Raw genomic sequence first — 24,491 nt, 5'->3', positions numbered from 1 at the left:
GGCGGAGTCCAAGATATTGCGAGAAGCTAAATTTAAACCAGCGTAAAAGATTTGTATAATCATCCACAAACTCAAGCCATGAGCGGGACAATTTCTAATCATTAACTTCATCCTCTCCCAAGATTGTGCAACGTGTTCATGATCAAGTTGCTTGAAATTCATGATATCGTTACGTAGAGAGATAATCTTAGCCGACGGAAAATACTTGGATATGTAAGCATCTTTGCACTTATCCCAAGAATCGATACTACTTTTAGGCAAAGAAGAAAACCAAGTTTTTGCGCGATCTCGCAATGAGAAAGGAAAAAGCTTCAACTTAATCACGTCATTATCCACTTCTCTTTTCTTTTGCATGTCGCAAAGCTCAATGAAGGTATTGAGATGGGATGCGGGATCTTCACTAGGAAGGCCAGAGAATTGCTCTTTCATAACAAGATTCAGCAAAGCTGCGTTGATCTCATACGATTCCGCACTAGTGGCGGGAGCAATCGGAGTACTAATAAAATAATTATTATTAGTGCTCGAGAAGTCGCAAAGTTTGGTGTTTTCAGCCATGATGACTTCAACAAACAAACAAGCACACAAGAAAGCAAGAAAACCGGCAAAGGAAAATGGCAAAGGCAAAAGAAAACGGCAAAGGAGAAAGGCAAAAAGCCAAATGAAAACGGCAAATGTGAAGTGGGGGAGAGGAAAACGAGAGGCAACTGGCAAAAAGGTAAATGCAAGAGATGAGTTTGTGACACCTACTTGGATAGGTCTTGATCTCTCCTTCCCCAGCACTGACGCCGGAAATACTTCTGCTACTGCAACAAAAGATCTTCCAACGGCGCCAGAAACAAGCGTGTTGACGGGAGACTATTCTTGTCTTGATACTCCTCAGCAACGGCGCCAGGAATCCTTCTGCTATGGCTACGCCTTTAGGGACTTCCTTGGCAAATATGCAAAGGATTCCCCCGTGGCCTTGGAGCCTTGCGTTGGTGTTCCCTCGAAGCAGAAAGGGTGATGTAGCACAGCAGCGGCAAGTATTTCCCTCAGTTTTGAGAACCAAGGTATCGAACCAGAGAAAGGATTGCGTCAAGTCACAAGTACCTGCACAAACACAAAAAGCTTGCAGACAACGGTATGAAGGGGTTGTCAATCCCTTATAGATTGTTTGCAAAGTGAGAACTGAAAGCAACAAAGAAAACAAAGCAAAGTAAAAGTGAAACTGGAAACGATAGTTGTGAATAGACCCGGGGGCCGTAGTGTTCACTAGTGGCTTCTCTCATGAAAACAAGTAGACGGTGGGTGAACGAATTACTGTCGAGCAATTGATAGAACCGCGCAAAGCCGTGACTTTATCTAAGGAACGATTATATCTATAGGCATCACGTCCAAAACAAGTAGACCGATACTTTCTGCATCTACTACTATTACTCCACACGTCGACCGCTATCCAACATGCATCTAGTGTATTAAGTCCAAAAGAACAGAGTAACGCCTTAAGCAAGATGACATGATCTAGATGGACAATCTCATATCTACGATAAAAGCCCATCTTATTACCCTTGATGGCAACAACATGATGTGTGCCTTGCTGCCCCTTCTATGACTAGGAAAGGTCACCACACGGTATGAACCCAAAACCAAGCACTTCTCCCATTGCAAGAATCATAGATCTAGTTGGCCAAACAAAACCCAAGACTCGGAGAGACTTACAAGGATATCAAATCATGCATATAAGAAATAAGCAAAGACTCAAATATAATTCATAGATAATCTGATCACAAATCCACAATTCATTGGATCTCGACAAACATACCGACAAAGAGGATTACATCGGATAGATCTCCATGAAGATCATGGAGAACTTTGTATTGAAGATCCAAGAGAGATAATAAGCCATCTAGCTACTAACTACGGACCCGTAGGTCTGAAGTAGACTACTCACGAGTCATTGGAGAGGCGATGATGTTGATGTAGAAGCCCTCCAACTCCGAAGTCCCCTCCGACAGGGCACCGGGAAGGGTCTCTAGATGAGATCTCGCGGAAATGGAAGCTTGCGGTGGCGGAAAAGTGTTTTCGTGGATGCCCTGATTTTTTCTGGATTTTTAGGGAATTTATAGGCCGTAGAACTAGGGCAGGGGAGCGCGAGGGAGGCCACAAGCCTGGTTGCCGCGGGCCCCCTGGCCGCGGCAACAGGGCTTGTGGGCTCCCAGGCCCCCCTGCCTTGGCCCTCAAGCCTCCCGATCTTCTTCCTTTCTGGAAAAATTATTTCGGGGATTTTATTACGTTTGGACTCCGTTCCAAAATCAGATCTGAAAAGAGTCAAAAACACAGAAAAAACAGGAATTGGCACTTGGTAGTGGATTAATAAGTTAGTCCCAAAAAAGATATAAAAGGTAAACAAAACATCCAAAGTTGACAAGATAACAGCGTGAAACCATAAAAAATTATAGATACGTTTGAGACGTATCAGTATCCACCAACTTGAAGTGCTACAACCAAATCTAGATCTCCCGAGTTATCAACCCTAGGCAGGTGATCCTCACGGATCCACACGATTGTCTGCTCGGTCTAGTTGAGATATCTCGGGACTACCGGCTCAATCACGTTGACGGATGTCTGCTTATGCTTCCTGTCCTCTTTGCAGCCATTTGTGGTGAAAATATGGTATTGGCCATTATTTAGCTATTTAGGATTGCTCTGAAATCCAGACTGATTTCTATTTTGCTGTTTTCCTTGGCCAGAATCCTGCCTATTACCAGTATTCCCTTGGTGCTGATAATATGGCCTAGAGCCTCCTAGTTCATTGAAACCTGGCCCTGAGAAACCTCCAAACGAGCCGCCTTGCAGGCCAGGTTGTCCATACTGACCCAGATGTGCACCATTAGCCCCCAGGTGGCTCTAAAAGGCTTGGATTCTAAACTCCTGCATGATATAGCAATTTTCCCATGAATGATTTGATGGCTTATCCTGAGTGCTATGCTTTAGGCAAGGTGCCTTGATCACCTCTTCATAGTTAAGCGGCTTATTCCCATTATAAGGACCTCCAGAATGGTGCTGGTGTTTGAACCCAATGTTGGTATTGGCCACAAACTCTGAACCACCCTCAGGCTGGTTTCGTTTATTATTGTGGTTTCCCTAGTTTCCACTTTATTGGTTAATCTTGGTACCTTCTCCTTTCTTGTCCTTGACGGTCTTGTCCTCATCTGACCTGTGATCTTTTGTGCCATCTAACTCGGCATACCTAGTCAGAATGCCATCAAGTCGCCCATGTCTTGAGTCTTTCGCATCAAATGACCCAACTTGAGCACCACTTGTTGGAAATAACAATTCTTCTCCAGGATCTGAACAACTTGAGAGATTGTTATACTAACCGATGAATTGATTATTTCTGCAACCTAACAAGTCCAATGATGGGCAGACTCGCCTCTGCGCTGAACGCAGTGCTGGAGATCCACAATTGTCATCGGACGTTTGCACATTCCTTGAATTTTTTTGATGAAATGTTCTTTCAACTCTGCCCAAGTGTTGATGGAATTTGGTGGAAGATTTTTAAGCCAAGTTTGGGCTGGCCCTTGTAACATCATCGTTAGATACTTTGCACATACCACATCACTGACATCGAGCATGTCCATGGCTAGCTCATAACTTCCAATCCATGCCACCGGCTCGAGATCTGCTGTATAGTTTGGCACTTTGTGAGGTCCTTTGATGTCTTTATGCATCGGCTCATTGCAAAGAGCCGAAGGTAAGCATGTGATGTCTACGTCCGCTTTTATTCTTGTAGAATATGTTGGGCCTCCAAGCGCAGAGGTTTGTAGGACATCAACAATTTCCCTCAAGTGGATGACCTAAGATTTATTGAACTGAGGGAAATAGAGGTTGAAGATGGTTTCTCTCAAGCAACCGTGCAATTAAGAAACAACAAGTCTCTTGTATCCCCAACACACCTAATACAATGGTAAATTGTATAGGTGCACTAGTTCAGCGAAGAGATGGTAAAATATGGGTGATAGGTGTGGCAAAGCAAGGTAATATAAATCTGTAATAAAAATACAGCAAGGTAGCAAGTGACAAAAGTAGCATAAACAGTGTAACAATGGTGAGAAACAAGGCTTAGGCTTCATACTTTCACTAGTGGCAACTCCCAACTCCATTAACATAGTCTAATCACATGATATTTACACTAAAACAAGAAATGGAGACGTACTTGGAGGACATTCCTTTGTGATCAAGATAGGACGAGAGTTATGTAGGGCTTCAAAAGTACACCTCAAAGTTCGTAGTTCTCATCTATGGATTTCCCAATGTCACCGCGGCCATCCAAAGAGAGTACCACAATAACCACAACATATCTCAAGGATAGTCAAAGACAAGCACCAAGAGACTCTCAATCTTCAATCAATTCACAAAAGAGGAAATCACTCATGAAAAAATTCTTCTAATCCATGTCCAATAGACCACTGTCACCATGGTCTCGGGGATTAGACTAGATAAGATCAAGTAAGTACATCAATCCAATACATAGAAGAAGGGGAAACATCATGGGATCACCCTAGATTAACATAGCCTATGATCATAATCAAGATCACGTCATGGGAGAGAGAGATGACCACATAGCTACACGTAGAAGACCTCAGCCCCGAGGGAGACTGCTCACACATGGCCATGGTGAGCAAGAGGTTGATGGAGAGGTGCAGCCCGGAGAGGAGACGACGGCCACGGCCCTTGGGCCCCCTTCTTCCTTGGAGATGGTGCTGGTATGGAGGTGGTTCTCCACCCCAAGGCAGCTGGCTGGGAGGAGGAAATCTCGTAGCTCTTGGTGGCTCTCCAGAAATCAGGTTTTCCTCTCCTTATATGAACCGGGACGATCATCCTTGGCCCTCCGATGGATGCCCTTTGATCTAGGGGCTCTTGGTCACCTCTAGAACCTATCTAGGAACCCCTCTCAGCCCTAATGAGGTCCTCAAGTTGTGGCTTGGCCGAATCCATCTGATATGGTAAGAGTTGGACTCAATCACGTCATCGATTCCCGTAATCCTGTAATCACATATTTGTCCTCAAGTAAAATGGGCTTTCCTGGAGCGTCTGCACTCCAAATGGGCCGAATGTTATGTCTAGAATTATCAGCATAAATTCCTCACAACTTTTGCATATATTAGTTTTCCATTTGACTTCATATTAGAGGCGAAAACATACGATCTCTAAAATCTATAGGGGGGACAGATTTCAGGAAAGTGAGAGTCCCACTCCAACAAGGTTTCCTCTTCTATTTTTGATAGTTCCTACACATCAAAGTGTAAAACAAGAACATTGTGCACTTTTGCAACTATTAGTAGGTTAGTCCAAATAAATCATAAACTTAATATAAAAACAATTACTAAAAGCATAAAAGTAGCATGAAACCATCAAAAATTATAGATACGTTTTGGACGTATCAGCATGGAACACCGATCATCCTGGTGCTACTTCTGGCTCCATGTGTTGCTGACTGGGTTTCATTACAGGTGGTTGAGCCGCCTACCTCGCGGCTGCTTATGCCTCCACTTGACAGGCGACTCTTACTTAGTCCACCAAGTCTTGTGCATTCTGTAACCCTGGTCGGGTCGGGGAAATTCGAGGCCGTTGTCGCCGTGCGTTACTGGAAACAGCCGGGTACTCCCCATGGCGGCTGACATAAGGTGCGGAGTGCATTCGGTCTTGGCTGTATGAGTACTGAACCTATTGGGCCCCTGCCATCTTCAGCATTTCAATTGTGTTACTAGCTTCAATTTCCACTAGGATGTGTTCGTGTATTGGGAGCCCCTCCAAGTGATGCGTTGCAGGCAACATATTGTCAACGGGGTTGGAAAAAAGACCCTGTGGTGTATGAAAATGCTGTGGTGATGCCTGATCCGGGTGTCCTTTATCATGTGGCGGGTTCTGTGCAGCGCCAGGGGTTCTGAACCAGCGAACATGCACGTCGATGTTATGTCCAGTGGTAACTGAGATTGATGCCTCCTTACGTGAACCGCCTCATTGGTGTGTTGTCAAAGTCCAAGCTGCCACGCCTCTACCTGTAGACGCTCGGTCTCGACATGGATTCGAGCCTGCGTTTCTGCCATCCAAATGTTTTCGACGTCGATATCTTTCTGAACCTTGATCATCTCTAAGCGAAGTTTCACCAGTTCTGCATTACGTTCTTCCTGGTTCTCCTCGGTGACTACATCCTCCAAGAGTTTAGTCATTTCAGCCATTAGGTCACTCATGGCTTGAGCCGGCATCTTACTCGACCCGCCAGCTTCATTGGTAGCTCCTGTCGTAGCTGGATCTGGTGCTGGCGTGGCTCCAACCATGTAAATAGTGACTTATCGAGGCGGGTCATCTGGTTCCCTCGCAGCTTCTTCCTTCAGGGCTTCCTCAAGCTCGTTACCAGGGGAAAATGGATCTGGTGTCCATGTGGAGGACTAGCTGTCATGGTTGTGGTTGTCAAGGATGTCTTCACCGCTTGCCGGCTCATTCACAAGGCTGAGACCCTGGGTGAATCCGAGAAATATATGATGATTACGTGTTTGGAAACGACCGCATTTGTCAAGTCGGGTCGGCTCGTTGATGGTGGTGTAGATGTCTGACCCGCGCGTTGTCGCGCAGATCTCGCCGAAGGGGATCTGTGAATTAGTTTATGCTGAGCCAGCCTTAAAGCCCCAACATGGGTTGTCGATGTAGCGATTGTTGCAATGACTCTTGATCATCATGGCTACCGCATGATTCCCACCTTGATGGGTTCCCTTCAAGAACTCAACTCCATCTTGCGATTTCCCCATGGTGGGTGGCAACTGTTGTGGTTTTGTCATGCAGACGTCCTCATGAATGGACTTAGTGGTGATGCCATTGTCGTGGTGTGGCGACTCAAAAGGGTTGATTGGGAAACGAGAGGCAGATTTACCCAAGTTCGGCCCCTCCGATGGAGGTAAAAGCATATGTCCTGCTTTGTGTTTGTATCGATGGGATCTCGATTACCAGGGTGCAGAATTGTTAACCTAGATCTCGAGGGTTTCTTACTTGATATTTCTGGCTCGAGGGCTCTCCTTTATATATAGGTAGAGGCCTTGAGTTTACAATAGAGTCTGGGTCAAACAAACGCCCGTGACTTAGTACAATTCTACTTCAAATTGCTTCCCAAACTAGGAAAGTCTCTAGCAACTTCTGCCTTGTACATCTTTGAGCCGCTGTCTTCTGGTGATGGGCCGCTTGGTGGCTTGTCGACTAAGTCCTCCATCCCATCTTCTCAAGTTATCCTTGCGGCTTGACCTGGCCCCATAGGGCGGTTTAAATCTTGGGGTTATATCCCCGAGAGTACCCAAACAATGCCTTTCTCGTGATGATAATAACAAAGAGTCCACTCATTGGCACATAGCCTACATGATGTACTTCAGAAGTATCATCCATGAAGGGACCAATGGTATGCCTGGTGTTTGTCAAAACAACCCATGGTCTTCCTTTCCGGCACAACCTCGTATCGAGGGTGACCACATCTCCCATCACTAGTAATGCAGTCTCTCCGCTAGTACCGACCTAAGTAATCACCAAAGCCCCGTCCCAGAAAGGGTATCATGGTTGTACATTTAAGGTTGGGAACGGTCGACAAACCTTAATTCTATCTGTTTTTGAAAATAGACGCTCAGACGTCTCTAACGTATCTATAATTTTTGATTATTCCATGCTATTATATTATCTTTTTTTGATGTTTTATATGCATTAATATGCCATTTTATATTGTTTTTGGGACTAATTAATCTAGAGCCTAGTGCCAGTTTCTCTTTTTTCCTTGTTTCCGATTATTGCAGATAAGGAATATTAAACCGAGTGCAAACAGAATAAAATCCCCAAAATGATTTTTCTTCGACCAGAAGAAACCTGCCAGACTTGGAGAGGGGGGCAGGAGACCTGCCGGGAGGCGACAAGCCTGCAGGGCGCGCTCCTAGCTTATGGGCCCCCTATAGCTCTTCTAACCCTAATCATTGGCCTATAAATTCCCAAATATTCCCCCACTTCTAGAACGACAACAAAAAATACTTTTCCTCTGCCGGAAGCATGTGTTTCCGTGAGATCCAATCTTGGAGCCTTTTCTGGTAATCTGCCAAAGGGGGAATCGATCATGGAGGGCATGTACATCAACTCCATTGCCCCTCCGATGATGCGTGCGTAGTTCACCACAAACCTATGGGTCCATAGCTAGTAGCTAGATGGCTTCTTCTCTCTCTCTTTGTTCTTCAATACCATGTTCTTCATGATCTTCATGAAGATCTATCCGATGTAATACTCTTTTGCGGTGTGTTTGTCGAGATATGATGAATTGTGGGTTTATGTTTAGATTATCTATGAATATTATTTGAATCACCTCTAAATTCTTATATGCATGATTTCATGTCTTTGTAAGTCTCTTCTAGTTACTGGTTTTGTTTGACTAACTAGATTGGTAATTCTTGCAATGGGAGAAGTGCTTAGTTTTGGGTTCAATCTTGCGGTGTCCTCACCCATTGACAAAGTAGGGGTAGTAAGGTACGTATTGCATTGTTGCCATCAAGGATAAAAATATGGGGTTTAAATCATGTTGCTTGAGTTTATCTGTCTACATCATGTCATCTTACCTAATGCGCAACTCTGTTCTTCATGAACTTAATACTCTAGATGGAGGCATGAGTTGGTTGATGTGTGGAGTAATAGTAGTAGATGCAGAATTGTTTCGGTCTACTTGACACAGACTTGATGCCTATATGCATAATCATTGCCTTGGATATGTTCATAATTATTCACTTTTCTATCAATTGCTCGACAGTAATTTGTTCACCCACCGTATTATTTTCCTTCATGAGAGAAGCCTCTAGTGAAACCTATGGCCCCCGGTCTATTTTCCATCTTATATTTTCAGATCTATACACCAAAAATACCAAAAATACCTTGCTGCAATTTATTTACTTTTATTTTACCTGTTGTTTCCGCAATCTTTCATATCTATCTCTCTCAGATCACATCCTTGCAAATAACCGTGAAGGGATTGAAAACCCCTTTGTAGCGTTGGGTGCAAGTGTTTGATTGTTTGTGTAGGTGCTACGATTGGGGACTTGCTTCTTCCTCCTTCTGGATTGATACCTTGGTTCTCAACAAATTGAGGGAAATACTTATCTACTTTGCTGCATCACTCCTTCCTCTTCAAGGGAAAACCAACACAAGCTCAAGAAGTAGCAAGAAGGATTTCTGGCGCCGTTGCCGGGGAGGATACATAGCAAGATCAAGCCTACCAAGTACCCATCACAAACTCATCTCTTGCATTTACATTATTTACCTCTCGTTTTCCTCTCCCCTACTTCATCAATTTTCCGTTTTATTCGCCCTTTTCTCACCGGATTTCTTTTTGTCTACTTGTGTTACCATGTGCCTTCTATTTGCTTGCATCTTTTCTGGCTAAAAATATATTGATATGGATAATCATCCACTTGCTAATCTTTTCAAGAGATCCAATTATGATGAACCAATTGCTAGTGAGTTTAGTGTACTTGATTATCTCTATGAAGTTTTGCTTGGGATTCGTGAATCTGAAAATTGTGATGAAGTGATTCATGATGTTTCCTTGAATGAAAATCATGATTGCAATGATATTGTTATAAATTCTATTAATATCAGTTGTGCTAATGATATGCAAACCCACAAGCTTGGGGATGCTATATTTGATGACTTTGCCATGACCACTACTTATTGCGATGATCATGATTGGGGTGATAATGCTTCTTATGATCTTGATAATTTATTTAATACTCTTGATGAATATTGAAAGTGGCTTTGGAAGAGTGTCAACTTTAGGTATTCTTTATCCCACTATTTTGTAGATTGTTCAATCTTATGAAATTTTTGATAGAAGTGGGTTTGGAGATGTCATGACTTTAGTTAATGATAATCTCACTATTTTGGAAGAGTGTCAACTTTGCATGCATGTGGGCCATGAAGAGAAAATTTTATATGATAGTTATTTTGTTGAATTCCTTCATGATTATACTGAAATTTATTATGAGGGAGGAACAAATGCTTGTAGGGATTGCAATAATATCAAGTTTCCTCTCTATGTGTTTAAATTTTTGAAGTTATACTTGTTTTGCCTTCCTATGCTAATTGATTGTTGTTCCCGTAATTTGTTTTCTCACAAAATCCCTATGCATAGGAAGTGGGTTGGACTTAAATATGCCTGTCATGTGATTCATGATGATCTCTTTATGTTTCAATTCTTTACCTTTATGCGAGCATCATTCTATTGCATTATGCCTAGCTAGGGGTGTTAAACAATAGCGCTTGTTGGGAGGCAATCCAATTTTATTTTTATTGTTTTGTTTTTTATTCTGTTTCTGAGTGTTCCACATATTATTACCTTTGTAGTAATGGCGTTTTATTGTCTCAATTATTGTTTGATCCAAGTAAGACCTTTGGGATGGTCTACGCTGTTTGTGATTTGATTTTGCTGAAAATCACAAACTTTCTCCCTCAGTCCAGAAATTTTGTAAATTTACTGAAATGTGGTTTCGATCTTAATATTTTACACAATATTTATATACAAATTTCCTTGATCGTCCTAATTTTTCATAATTTTTGGAGTTACAGAAGTATCTGAAGTATACATATTGCTACAGATTGTTCTGTTTTTGACAGATTGTGTATTCTTTGTGTTGCTTGCTTTTTTCGATGTATCTATGGGTTGTATCGGGGGGTATGAACCATGGAGAAGTTGTAATATAGTAAATATTACACCAATATAAATAAAGAATGAGTTCACAACACTACCTAAAGTGGTGATTTATTTTTCTTATACTAACGGATCTCATGAGTTTTCTCTTGAGTTTTGTGTTGTGAAGTTTTCAAGTTTTGGGTAAAGATTTGATGGACTATAGAACAAGGAGTGGCAAGAGCCTAAGCTTGGGGATTCCCAAGGCACCGCAAGCCATATTAAAGGGTACCAAAGAGCCTAAGCTTTGGGATACCCCGGAAGGTATCCCATCTTTCGTCTTCAATCCATCGGTAAATTTACTTGAGACTATACTTTTATTCACCAGATGATATGTGTTTTGCTTGGAGCGTCTTGTATGATATGAGTCTTTGCTTTTTAGTTTTCCACAATCATCCTTGCTGCAGAAATCTTTTGAGAGAGACACGCTGAATCATGAATTTATTAGAATACTCTATGTGCTTCACTTATATCTTTTGAGCTAGGCAATGTTGCTCTAGTGCTTCACTTATATCTTTTTAGAGCATTGTGGTGGTTTATTTTGTAGAAATTATTGAACTCTCGTACTTCACTTATATTATTTTGAGAGTCTTAAAACAACATGGTAATTGGTTTAGGTTATGAATTTAGTACTAATATAATGGGCATCCAAGAGGGATATAATAAAAACTTTCATGTTAAGTGCATTGAATACGATGAGAAGTTTGATTCCTTGCATATAGTTTTGAGATACGAAGATGGTAATATGAGAGTCAATCTAGTAAGTAATTGTGAATTGGAAGAAATACTTGTGTTAAAGTTGTTGGGTAACATAGTAATCTCAAAAAAAATCCTACGCCAAACAAAGATCTATCTATGGAGACACAAGCAACGAGTGATGGGGTAGAGCATATTCATACCTCTAAAGATTGCCAAGATGAAGCGTTGCATCGAACACGACTGATGGAGTTGTACTCCTAGAGATTCCGATCACGGTGTGATTTCGATCTATGTGCCGAATCACGACACCTCCGTGTTCAACACACGTGCATCCCGGTGACATCTCCCGCACCTTGATCCAGCAAGGAGGAGGGAGAGGCTGTGGGAGAGCTCCTGCAGAGAGACGGCACGGTGGCGGTGGAGCTGCGAGGCACTCCGACAAGGCTTCACCAAGCGATGTGGAGGACGAGGAAGAGGAGAGGTAGGGCTGCGTCGGGGAGGAGAAAACTTATGTTCTCCAAAGGAAAAAACCTCCACTATATATAGGGGCAGAGGGATGGGGGTGAAACCCTTAGGGTTCCCACGCCCAAGGAATGCGGCAGCCCCATCTAGGGCTGGTGGTGGCGGCCTAGGAAAGGGAGGAGGGGTGTTGCGCACCCCTAAATGGTCCTTGGTCCCATCTGCTTTAGGGTTTCGCCACCCTTCCCTCTCAACTCGCGCCTTGGGCCTTGGTGGGAGCCGCACCAGCACACTTTGGGCAGGATCCCTTCCACCTTTTGGCCCATGTCACCCTTTGGGGATGATGACCCCTCCTTTGCACTCTGGGCTCGGATGAACCACGATTTCAAGGATTCAATTAATACCGTATGCGATTCCCTTTGTCTATCGGTATGATACTTGCCCGAGATTCGATCGTCAGTATCCCCATACCTTGTTCAATCTCGTTACCGGCAAGTCTCTTTACTCGTTCCGTAGCACATCATCCCGTGACTAACTCCTTACTCACACCGAGCTCATTATGATGATGTTCTACCGAGTGGGCCCAGAGATACCTCTCCGTCATACAGAGTGACAAATCCCGGTCTCGATTCATATCAACCCAACAAACACTTTCGAAGATACCCGTAGTGCACGTTTATAGTCACCCAGTTACGTTGTGACATTTGATACACCCAAAGCACTCCTACGGTATCCGGGAGTTTCACAATCTCATGGTCTAAGGAAAAGATACTTGACATTAGAAAAGCTTTAGCATACGAACAACACGATCTAGTGCTATGCTTAGGATTGGGTCTAGTCCACGCGCTTTACACCAGTATGACATAAGCGGCAGTGCCACAAGAAAGTGGCGCTATCATTATTAACTCTACATCTTTTGGTCTCAATGTTATGTATATGCGTATCATCAAGATTCAACATGAATAGACCCCTCACATTGGGTGCATGACTGATACATCTCCAACGTATCTATAATTTTTGATGGTTCCATGCTATTATCTTGTCAAACTTTGGATGTTTTGTATGCCTTTTATATCTTTTTGGGACTAACTTATTAACTTAGTGCCAAGTGCCAGTTCCTGTTTTTTCGTGTTTTTGACCCTTTTCAAAGGAGGATTTTAAATGGTGTCCAAACGGAATAAAACTTCCGAAAAGATTTTTTCCGGAACAGAAGATACGCACGAGACTTGAGAACCAAGGCAGGGGCCACCAGGGGACCACACAAGCCCCCTAGGCGCGACCAGGGGGGCCCGCGCCTAGCTGGCTTGTGGCCCCCCTGTGGCTCGTCTTCCCTACCTCTTCCGCCTATAAATTCAGACAAATTCCAAAACTGCGAGAGAGATCCACAAAAATACTTTTCCGCCGTCGCAAGCTTCTGTCTCCGCAAGATCCCATCTGGGGCCCGTTCTGGTGCCCTGCCGGAGGGGGAATTCGGACACGGAGAGCTTCTTCATCAACACCATGACCTCTCCGATGATGCGTTAGTAGTTCACCATAGACCTTTGGGTCCATAGCTAGTAGCTAGATGGCTTCTTCTCTCTCTTGGATCTTCAATACAAAGTTCTCCATGATCTTCATGGAGTTCTATCCGATGTAATCTTCTTTGCGGTGTGTTTGTCGAGATCCGATGCATTGTGGATTTATGATCAAATTATCTATGAATCTTATTTGAGTTTCTTCTGATCTCTTTTATGCATGATTTCATATCCTTGTAATTCTTTTCGAGTTGTGGGTTTTGTTTGGCCAACTTGATCTATGATTCTTGCAATGGGAGAAGTGCCTGGTTTTGGGTTCATACCATGCGGTGACCTTTTTGAGTGACAGAAGGGGCAGCGAGGCATGGATCGTGTTGTTGCCATCAAGGGTGAAAAGATGGGGTTTTCATCATTGGTTTGAGTTTATTCCTCTACATCATGTCATCTTGCTTAAGGCGTTACTCTGTTCATCATGAACTCAATACACTAGATGCATGCTAGGTAGCGGTCGATGTGTGGAGTAATAGTAGTAGATGTAGAAAGTATCGTTCTACTTGTTTCGGATGTGATGCCTATATGTTTGATCATTGCCTTAGATATCGTCATGACTTTGCGCGGTTCTATCAATTGCTCGACAGTAATTTTTTCACCCATCGTATTATTTGCTATTTTGAGAGAAGCCTCTAGTGAACACTATGGCCCCCGGGTCTACTTCACACCATATTTCCAGCCTTACAATTTTACTTCATTGCACTTTCCGCCTTCAGATCTCACTTTGCAATCAATCTTGAAGGGATTGACAACCCCTTTATAGCTTTGGGTGCAAGCTCTTTTGTGTTTGCGCACGTACTCTGGACTTGGCGCGATTCTCCTATTGGATTGATACCTTGGTTCTCAAATTGAGGGAAATACTTACTGCTCCTGTGCTGCACCACCCTTTCCTCCTCAAGGGAAAAACCAACGCAAGCTGAAGAGGCAACAGAAGGATTTCTGTCGCCGTAGCAGAAGAATTTCTGACGCCGTTGCCGGGGAGGATCAAGTCAAGAACTCATCCAAGTAAGTGTCGCAAACTCATCTCTTGCATTTACTTTTTTGCCTCTCGTTTTCCTCTCCCCCACTTCTGAAAAAAATAAAAAAATTACAAAAATATTTGCCTTTTTCGTTTGCCTTTCCTTTGCTTGTGTGCTATGTGCCTTCAATATGCTTGCATCTTCACTTGCTGAAAATCTAGTGATATGGATCCTCATCCACTTGCTAATCTCCTTAAGATATCCAATTATGTTGATCCAATTGCTAGTGAGTTGAGTGCACTTGATTATCTTTATGGAATTTTGCTTGAGATGCTTGAATCTGAAAATCGTGATGAAGAAATTTATGAAGTGATTCACGAGGGATCCTTGAATGAAAAGCATGATTGCAATGGTTTCACTAGAAATCCTATTAGTGACAATCATGCTTAAAATATGCAAAACCCTAATCTTGGGGATGCTAGGTTTGCTATGTCCACTACTTGTCGAAATGATCATGATTGGGGTGATAATTTTTCTTATGATCTTGAAAATTTGTTTAAGCCTCATGATGAATATGATGTTTGCAATAATATTGAAAGTGGGTTTGGAGAAGTCATGACTTTAGTTGATGATAATCCCACTATTTTTGAAGAGCATCAACTTTGGATGCATGTGGATCATGAAAAGAATATCTTTTGTGTTAGCTATATTGTTGAATTTGAATATGATCCCACATGTAATTGTTACGAGAGAGGAAAATATTGTGGTAGAAACTTTCATGTTCCTAATTTACCTCTCGTTTTGTTGAGATTGATATTGTCTCTTTCTTCTTCCTTGCATTTGGTAACTATTGGTTGTCTTGACAATCTGTTTTCCTATAAAATGCCTATGCATCGGAAGTATGTTAGACTTAGATGTGATTTTCACGTGCTTTATGATGCTCTCGTTGTGCTTCAATTCTTGTCTTTTGTGTGAGCATCATTGAATTATTTCCTAGCTAAGGGCGTTAAACAATAGCGCTTGTTGGGAGGCAACCCAATGAATTTATCTTTTTCTTTCTCTTTTGTTGCGTTCAGACCATCATAATTCTGTTATGATTGTGTCTTTTGTGTTTCTATTTGTGTTTGAGCCAAGCAAAACCTTTATGACTAGTCTTGGTGATGGTAGTTTGATCCTGCTGGAAAAAGACAGAAACTTTTCGCTCACGAGATTATTTTTCATTTTTATTCAGAAAGAGATTTTGAGTTGATTCTTTTTGCTGCGGGTTGATATGCCTTTCGCCCACGCATTTGTAATGTTTCAGAATTTTTGAGGTACCCGAAGTATACGAAGTATACAGATTGCTATAGACTGGTCTGTTTTTGACAGATTCTGTTTTTTGTTGAGTTGGTTGCTTGTTTTGATGAAACTATGGATAGTATCGGGGGGGGGGGGGGGTACTAGCCATGGAAAAGTGAAAATACAGTAATCTAACACCAATATGAATAGAAATCAAGTTTTCTACAGTACCTAAAGAGGTGGTAGCTTGTTTTCTTGTGCTAATGATATCACGAGTTTCTGTTTAAGTTTTGTGTTGTGAAGTTTTCATGTTTTGGGTGATGTTCTCATGGAAAAAGGGATAAAGAGTGGAAAGAGCTCAAGCTTGGGGATGCCCAAGGTATCCCAAGCCAAATCCAAGGACACCAAAAAGCCTAAGCTTGGGGATGCCCCGGGAAGGCATCCCCTCTTTCGTCTTCAATCCATCGGTAACATTACTTGGAGCTATATTTTTATTCACCACATGGTATGTGTTTTGCTTGGAGCCTCTTGTATTGTAGGAGTCTTTTCTTTTTTTTGTGTCACAGTCATCCTTGCTGCACAACTTTTAAGAGAGATACATGCACTCATCGTGAATTTGCTAGAATGCTCATCGTGCTTCACTTATATCTTTTGAGCTAGATAATTTTGCTCTATGTGCTTCACTTAGATCTTTTAGAGCACGGCGGTGCGTGACTTGGTAGTTGGTTTGTTCTATGAAAGTAGTCCCAAAGGTGATAGGTACCCAAAGAGGATACATAAACTTCCATCTTCATGTGCATTGAGTAGAAAGAGAAGTTTGATTCCTCTCGATTAGTTTTGAGACGTGGATTTGGTAATATTAAGAGTTATGTTAGTAGGGTGTTATGAATCTAGAAATACTTCTGTTGAAGTTAGTGATTCCCGTAACATGCACGTATGGTGAACCGCTATGTTAGGAAGTCGGAGCATAATTAGTCTATGATTGTCATCCTTTGTGTTGCGGTTGGGATCGCGCGATGGTTAACACCTACCAACCCTTACCCTAGGAGTATGCGTTTAGTACTTTGTTTCGATTACTAATAAAAGTTTCGCAACAAGTATGTGAGTTCTTCATGACTAATGTGAGTCCATGGTATAGATGCACTTTCACCTTCCACCATTGCTAGCCTCTCTAGTACCGCACAATTTTTGCCGGTGCACAAACCCACCATATGCCTTCCTCAAAACAGCCACCATACCTACCTACTATGGCATTTTCATTGCCATTCCGAGATATATTGCCATGCAACTCCCACCGTTCCGTGTCATGACTTGTGCCGTCACTCTCATATTGCCATTGCATGATCATAAGATAGCTAGCGAGATGTTTCAACGTCATACGCCAAGCTAGATCGTTGCACATACCGGTACACTACCGGAGGCATTTCCTATAGAGTCATCATTGTTCTGAGCTTTCAGTTGTGAGTAAATAAAGTGTGATGATCATCATTATTAGATCATTGTCCCATGTGAGGAAATAAAAATAATAAAAAAAGAGGCCAAAGTTGCCCACAAAAAAAAGAGAGAAAAAAGAGGCCAAAGAGCCCAAATAAAAAAAAAGAGAGACGGGACAATGCTACTATCTTTTTCCACCCTTGTGCTTCATAATAGCACCATGTTCTTCATGATTGAGAGCCTCTTGTTTTGTCACCACCATATGCTAGTGGGAATTTTCATTATATAACTTAGCTTGTATATTCCAATGATGGGCTTCCTCAAATTGCCCTAGGTATTCGCGAGCAAGCAAGTTGGATGCACACCCACTAGTTCTCCTTTTGAGCTTTCACATACTTATAGCTCTAGTGCATCCTTTGTATGGAAATCCCTACTCATTCACATTGATATCTATTAATGGGCATCTCCATAGCCCTTTAGTACACCGAGTCAATGTGACCATCTCCTCTTTTTTGTCTCACAACCACCACCACACTCTATTCCACCTATAGTGCTATATCCATGGCTCACGCTCATGTATTGCATGAGAGTTGAAAAAGGTTGGAGAAAGTAAGAGTGCGAAAACAATTACTTGGCCAATACCGGGGCTGTGCATGATTTAAATTAGTTGTGTGAGGATGATGGAGCATAGCTAGACTATATGATTTTGTAGGGATTACTTTCTTTGGTCTTGTTATTTCGAAAGTTTATGATTACCTTGCTAGTTCGCTTGAAGTATTATTGTTTTCATGTCAATAGAAAACTATTGTTTTGAATCTTACGGATCTGAACATGCATGTCACATGAAAGATGTACAAAGGACAACTATGCTAGGTAGCATTCCACATCAAAAATTCAGTCTTTATCACTTCCCCACTCGAGGACGAGAAGAAGTTAAGCTTGGGGATGATTGATACGTCTCCAACGTATCTATAATTTTTGATGGTTCCATGCTATTATCTTGTCAAACTTTGGATGTTTTGTATGCCTTTTATATCTTTTTTTGGACTAACTTATTAACTCAGTGCCAAGTGCGAGTTCCTGTTTTTTCCGTGTTTTTGACCCTTTTCAAAGGAGGATTTTAAACGGTGTCCAAACGGAATAAAACTTCTGAAAAGATTTTTTCGGGAACATAAGATTCGCACGAGACTTGAGATCTAAGGCATGGGCCACCAGGGGACTCCACAAGCCCCCTAGGTGCGACCAGGGGGCCCCGCGCCTAGCAGGCTTGTGGGCCCCCTGTGGCTCGTCTGCCCTACCTCTTCCGACTATAAATTCAGAAAAATTCCAAAATTGCGAGAGAGATCCACGAAAATACTTTTCCGCCGCCGCAAGCTTCTGTCTCCGCAAGATCCCATCCGTGGCACGTTCTGGTGCCCTGCCGGAGGGGGGATTTGGATACGGAGGGCTTCTTCATCAACACCATGACCTCTCCGATGATGCGTGAGTAGTTCACCATAGACCTTCGGGTCCATAGCTAGTAGCTAGATGGCTTCTTCTCTCTCTTAGATCTTCAATACAAAGTTCCCCATGATCTTCATGGAGATCTATCCAATGTAATCTTCTTTGTGGTGTGTTTGTCGAGATACGATGAATTGTGGATTTATGATCAGATTATCTATAAATCTTATTTGAGTTTTTTTTGATCTATTTTATGCACGATTTCATACCTTGTAACTCTCTTCGAGTTGTGGGTTTTGTTTGGACAACTTTATCTATTATTCTTGCAATGGGAGAAGTGCTTGGTTTTAGGTTCATACCGTGCGGTGACCTCTCCCAGTGACAGAAGGGGCAGCGAGGCACGCATCGTGTTGTTGCCATCAAGGGTAAAAAGATGGGGTTTTCATCATTGGTTTGAGTTTATCCCTCTACATCATGTCATCTTGGTTAAGGCATTACTTTGGTCGTCATGAACTCAATACACTAGATGCATGCTGGATAGCGGTTGATGTGTGGACTAATAGTAGTAGATGCAGAAAGTATCGGTCTACTTGTTTCGGACGTGATGCCTATATGTTTGATCATTGCCTTAGATATCGTCATGACTTTGCGCGGTTCTATCAATTTCTTGACAATAATTCGTTCACCCACCGTATTATTTGCTATTTTGAGAGAAGCCTCTAGTGAACACTATGGCCCCCCGAGTCTACTTCACACCATATTTTTAGCCTTACAATTTTACTTCGTTCCACTTTCCGCCCTCAGATCTCACTTTGCAATCAATCTTGAAGGGATTGACAACACCTTTATAGCGTTGGGTGCAAGCTCTTTTGTGTTTGAGCAGGTACTCTGGACTTGGCGCGATCCTCCTACTGGATTGATACCTTGCTTCTCAAACTGAGGGAAATACTTACTGCTCCTATGCTGCACCACCCTTTCCACTTCAAGGGAAAAACCATCGCAAGCTCAAGCGGCAACAGAAGGATTTCTGTCGCCGTAGCAATGACCATAAAAGATATTACTTATATAAATAGAACAACCATTATTCCCGGACTTAAATGAGTAACCGTCTCGCAATAAACAAGATCCAGATATAATGTTCATGCCCAAAGCAGGCACTAAATAAGAGTTATTTAAGTTCATCACTAATCCCTATTTTAACTGAAGTGAGATCGAGCCGACTGCGATCGCATCAACCTTGGAACCATTTCCTACGTGCATCGTCACTTCATCCTTCTCCAGTCTGTATCTATTCCGCAGTTCCTGTTTCAAGTTGCAAATGTGAGCAACAAAACCGGTATCAAATATCCAGGCACTACTACGAGAGCTAGTGAGGTACAAATCAATAACATGTATATCAAATAGACCTTGTTTGGCGTTGGCCGCCTTCTTATCGGCCAGATACGTGGGGTAGTTTCGCTTCCAGTGACCAGTCCCCTTGCAATAATAACACTCAGTTTTTGGCTTGGGTCCTTCCTTGGGTTTCTTCGTCGGAGGGGCAACATCTTTGCCACTCTTCTTAGAGTTACCCTTCTTGCCCTTGCCGTTTTTTCTTGAAACTAGTGGTTTTATTTACAATCAACACTTGATGTTCTTTCTGGATTTCCGACTCAGCGACTTTCAGCACCGCAAACAGCTCGACGAGTGACTTATTCATCCCTTGCATGTTATAGTTCAACATGAAGCTCTTATAGCTAGGTGGCAGTAACTGAAGAACTTTTTCAGTGACAACTTCATGCGAGAGAGAAATCCCCAGCTCAGCTAGACGGTTAGAGTACCCAGACATTCTGAGTACGTGTTCACTGACAGCCGCGTTCTCCTCCATTTTGCAAGCATAGAACTTATGGGAGGTCTCATACATCTCGATCTGGGCATTCTTCTCAAAGATAAACTTCAATTCCTAGAACATCTCATATGCTCCATGACGTTCAAAACATCTTTGAAGTCCCATACAAAACTACACATTGAACTATTGAGTAGTCATCCTTACACGACTCCAGGCGTTCAAAACGTCTTGGGTTGCCGTATCGGGTGGTGCATCACCTAGCGCTGCATAAAGGACATATTGCTTTTGGCCAGCCATGAGGATAAGCCTCAGATTACGATCCCAGTCAACAAAGTTGCTTCCATCATTTTTCAGCTTAGCTTTCTCTAGGAACGTATTAAAATTCAGGGTTGCTACTGCGTGAGCCATTGATCTACAACATAAAATTTTGCAAAGATTACTTAAACTATGTTTCAGATAATTGAGTTTAGCAAATCATATTACTAATAAACTCCCACTCAAATTGGCATCCCTCTAGTCATTCGAGTGTCGCATGATCCAAATTCACCAACTCAAGTCCGATCATCATGTGAGTTGAGTAAAGTTTCACTGGTGAACATCTCCATGTTGATCATATCAACTATATGATTCATGCTCGACCTTTTGGTCTCTTGTGTTTCGAGGCCATGTCTGTGCATGCTAGGCTCGTCAAGTTTAACCCGAGTGATCCGCATGTGCAAGTGTTTTGCACCCGTTGTATGTGAACGTTGAGTCTATCACACCTGATCATCACGTGGTGTCTCGAAACGACGAACTTTCGCAATGGTGCATAGTTGGGGAGAACACAATTTTATCTTGAAATTTAGTGAGAGATCACCTTATAATGCTACCGGCGTCCTAAGCAAAATAAGGTGCGTAAAAGGATTAACATCACATGCAAATCATAAGTGACATGATATGGCCATGAACTTGTGCTTCTTGATCTCGATCACCAAAGCACTGGCATGATCTGCATTGTCACCGACGCCACACCATGATCTCCATCATCGTGCTTCCATCGAGGTTGTCGCGCTATCTATGCTATTACTACTAAAGCTACTGCCTAGCGATAAAGCAAGAGCATCTACAAGCGCAAAATAAATTTAAAGACAATCCTATGGCTCCTCCCGGTTGTCGTAGCATCGACGTGCAAGTCGATATTTAACTATTACAACATGATCATCTCATACATCCAATATATCATATCATGTCTTTGGCCATATTATATCACAAGCTGACCCTGCAAAAACAAGTTAGACGTCCTCTAATTTGTTGTTGCAAATTTTACGTGGCTCCTGTGGGTATCTAGTATGATCGCATCTTACTTACGCAAAGCCACAACAGTGATATGCAAATTTCTATTTAACCTTCTCCAAGGACCGCCTCGGTCAAATGCGATTCAACTAAAGTTGAACAAACAAACACCCGCCAGCCATCTTTATGTAACAAGTTGCATGTCTGTCGATCAAACCAGTCTCTCGTAAGCGTACGAGTAATGTTGGTACGGGCCACTTCAATCCAACAATACCGCCGAATCAAGAAAATACTAAGGAGGGAAGCAAATTGAACATCAACACCCAAAAAATCTTTTGTGTTCTACTCGATATGTCATCTACGCATGAACCTAGCTCATGATGCCACTGTTGGGGAACGTGGCATGGGAAACAAATTTTTTCCTACGCACATGCAATACCTATCATGGTGATGATCATATATGAGAGGGGAGATCGGATCCACATACCTTGCAGATCGCTAAATGGGAAACGTTTAGAAACACGGTTGATGTAGTCAAACATCTTTGCAATCGAGATCACACCCATCCCACGATCCGTCCTGATCTAGCGCCGAACGGACGACACCTCCGCGTTTAGCACACGTACAGCTCGATGACGATCTCTACCTTCTTGATCGAATAAGAGGGGGCAGAGAGGTAGATGATTTCTCTAGCAACGCGACAACATGACGGTGATGGTGGTGGAGCTATTCCGAAAGGGCTTTGCCTAAGCACCGTCAAACTAGACTAGAGGATGAGCTATGATCGAGGAAGAGGGAGCACGTGGCTGTTTTCTTGTCCTCCAAAAACTCTCAAGGCCTCTAGTATATATAGTAGGAGAGGAGGGAGGCCGGCGCCCTAGGGTTTCCCCTTGGTTCGACCGAAGTGGGGAGGAGAGGGGAGTCCAACTCCAATCCTATTCTTAGTAGGATTCCTGCCCCACTTGGAAACCCTTCCACCTTTTGGCTTTTTGCCTTTTCTCTCCCATACAGCCACATGGGCCCTTAGGGGAGGCTTCGGCCAGCCCACTAAGGGCTGGTTTGCCTCCTCGAGAGGCCCATGAAGCCCTAGGGTCGCGACACCCCCCGGTGGCTCCCTGGTACCCTCCCGACACTCCCTGTACACTACCGATGAGCCCGAAACTTTTCCGGTGACCAAAACAAGACTTCCTATATATAAATATTTACCTTTGGACCGTTTCGGAGCTCCTCGTGATTTCTTGGATCTCATCCGGGACTCCTAACAACCTTGGGTCACGAGCACCTATAACTCAACTATACCGTAACGTCACCGAACCTTAAGTGTGCAGACCCTGCGGGTTCGAGAACTATGTAGACATGACTTGAGACACTCTCTGGTCAATATCCAATAGCGGGACCTGGATGCCCATATTGGATCCTACATATTCTATGAAGATCTTATCGGTTGAACCTCTATGTCAAGGATTCAGTTAATCCCGTATATCATTCCCTTTGTCCTTAGGTATGTTACTTGCCCGAGGTTCGATCGTGGGTATCCCAATACCGATTTTAATCTTGTTACCGGCAAGTCTCTTTACTAATTCCATAATAAAAGATCTCGTGGATAACTCTTTAGTCACATTGCTTGCAAGGCTTGTTTGTGATGTTGTATTATGGAGTTTGCTCCAAGATACCTCTCCGTCACACGGAGTAACAAATCCTAGTCTTGATCCATGCTAACTCAACGGACACCATCGGAGATATGTGTAGAGCACCTTTATAGTCACCCAGTTACATTGTGACGTTTGATACACATAAGGTATTCCTTCGGTGTCAGTGAGTTACATGATCTCATGGTCATAGGAATGTATACTTTGACATGTAGAAAAGAATAGCAACAAAATTACACGATCACATGCTACGTTTATAGTTTGGGTCTTGTCCATCACATCATTCTCCTAACGATGTGATCCCGTTATCAAGTGACAACACTTGTCTATGGCTATGAAACCTTAACCATCTTTGATCAATGAGCTAGTCAACTAGATGATTATTAGGGACAGTATTTTGTCTATGTATCCACACATGTATTTGTGTTTCCCCCCAATACAATTACAACATGGATAAAACCCATTATCTTGAAACAAGAAATATAATAGTAACTATTTTATTATTGGCTCTAGGGCATATTTCCAACACTACCCATAGCCCTACAGCTTGTTGGGTCATTAGGCAAGTAGCAAAAAGAGGATAGGCTCCTCGGGGTCTCATCGTCCAACAAGCGTTCACCAACACCGCCGGATACCAACGTTGAAGTCTTAAACATTTACGACATGTTCTCGTCGAACAATAAGAAGACGAGAGTTTGTAGAGAACACGACCATGTATTCCAGGTAGGAGCAATGAATTCTTGGACAAATACACCTATAACTTTCAGCGAGGAGGACCAGCAAAGAATTTGCTCTAGCCAAACACCTGCCTCTTTGGTAGTGAACCCCATTATAGAAGGCTTTAGACTCTGCAAGGTACTAAAGGATGTCGACAACGGTTTAGACCACATTTATGAGGATACTTTGGATAAAATGCAGTTTGACAGATCTCGCATTGGAAAATGCCCGATAGCCTTTCGAGGGATTATTCCTGGAAGAGAGGCACGATGCACAAGACAAGTTTCTCTTGACGTAGTATTCAGGACCCCGGAGAACTACCAGTCTGAACAACTTGTCTTCCATATTGTACCCTTTCACAATGGTTATCATGCTCTTTTGGGACGGGAAGTCTTCACAAGATTTCCGACCATACTGCATTACACATACATGAATCTCAAAATGCCAGGGCCCAATGAT

The sequence above is a fragment of the Hordeum vulgare genome, chromosome 3H, assembly GCF_904849725.1.
Source record: "Hordeum vulgare subsp. vulgare chromosome 3H, MorexV3_pseudomolecules_assembly, whole genome shotgun sequence".
Lineage (NCBI taxonomy): Eukaryota > Viridiplantae > Streptophyta > Magnoliopsida > Poales > Poaceae > Hordeum > Hordeum vulgare.
This window is presented reverse-complemented; position numbering follows the sequence as displayed.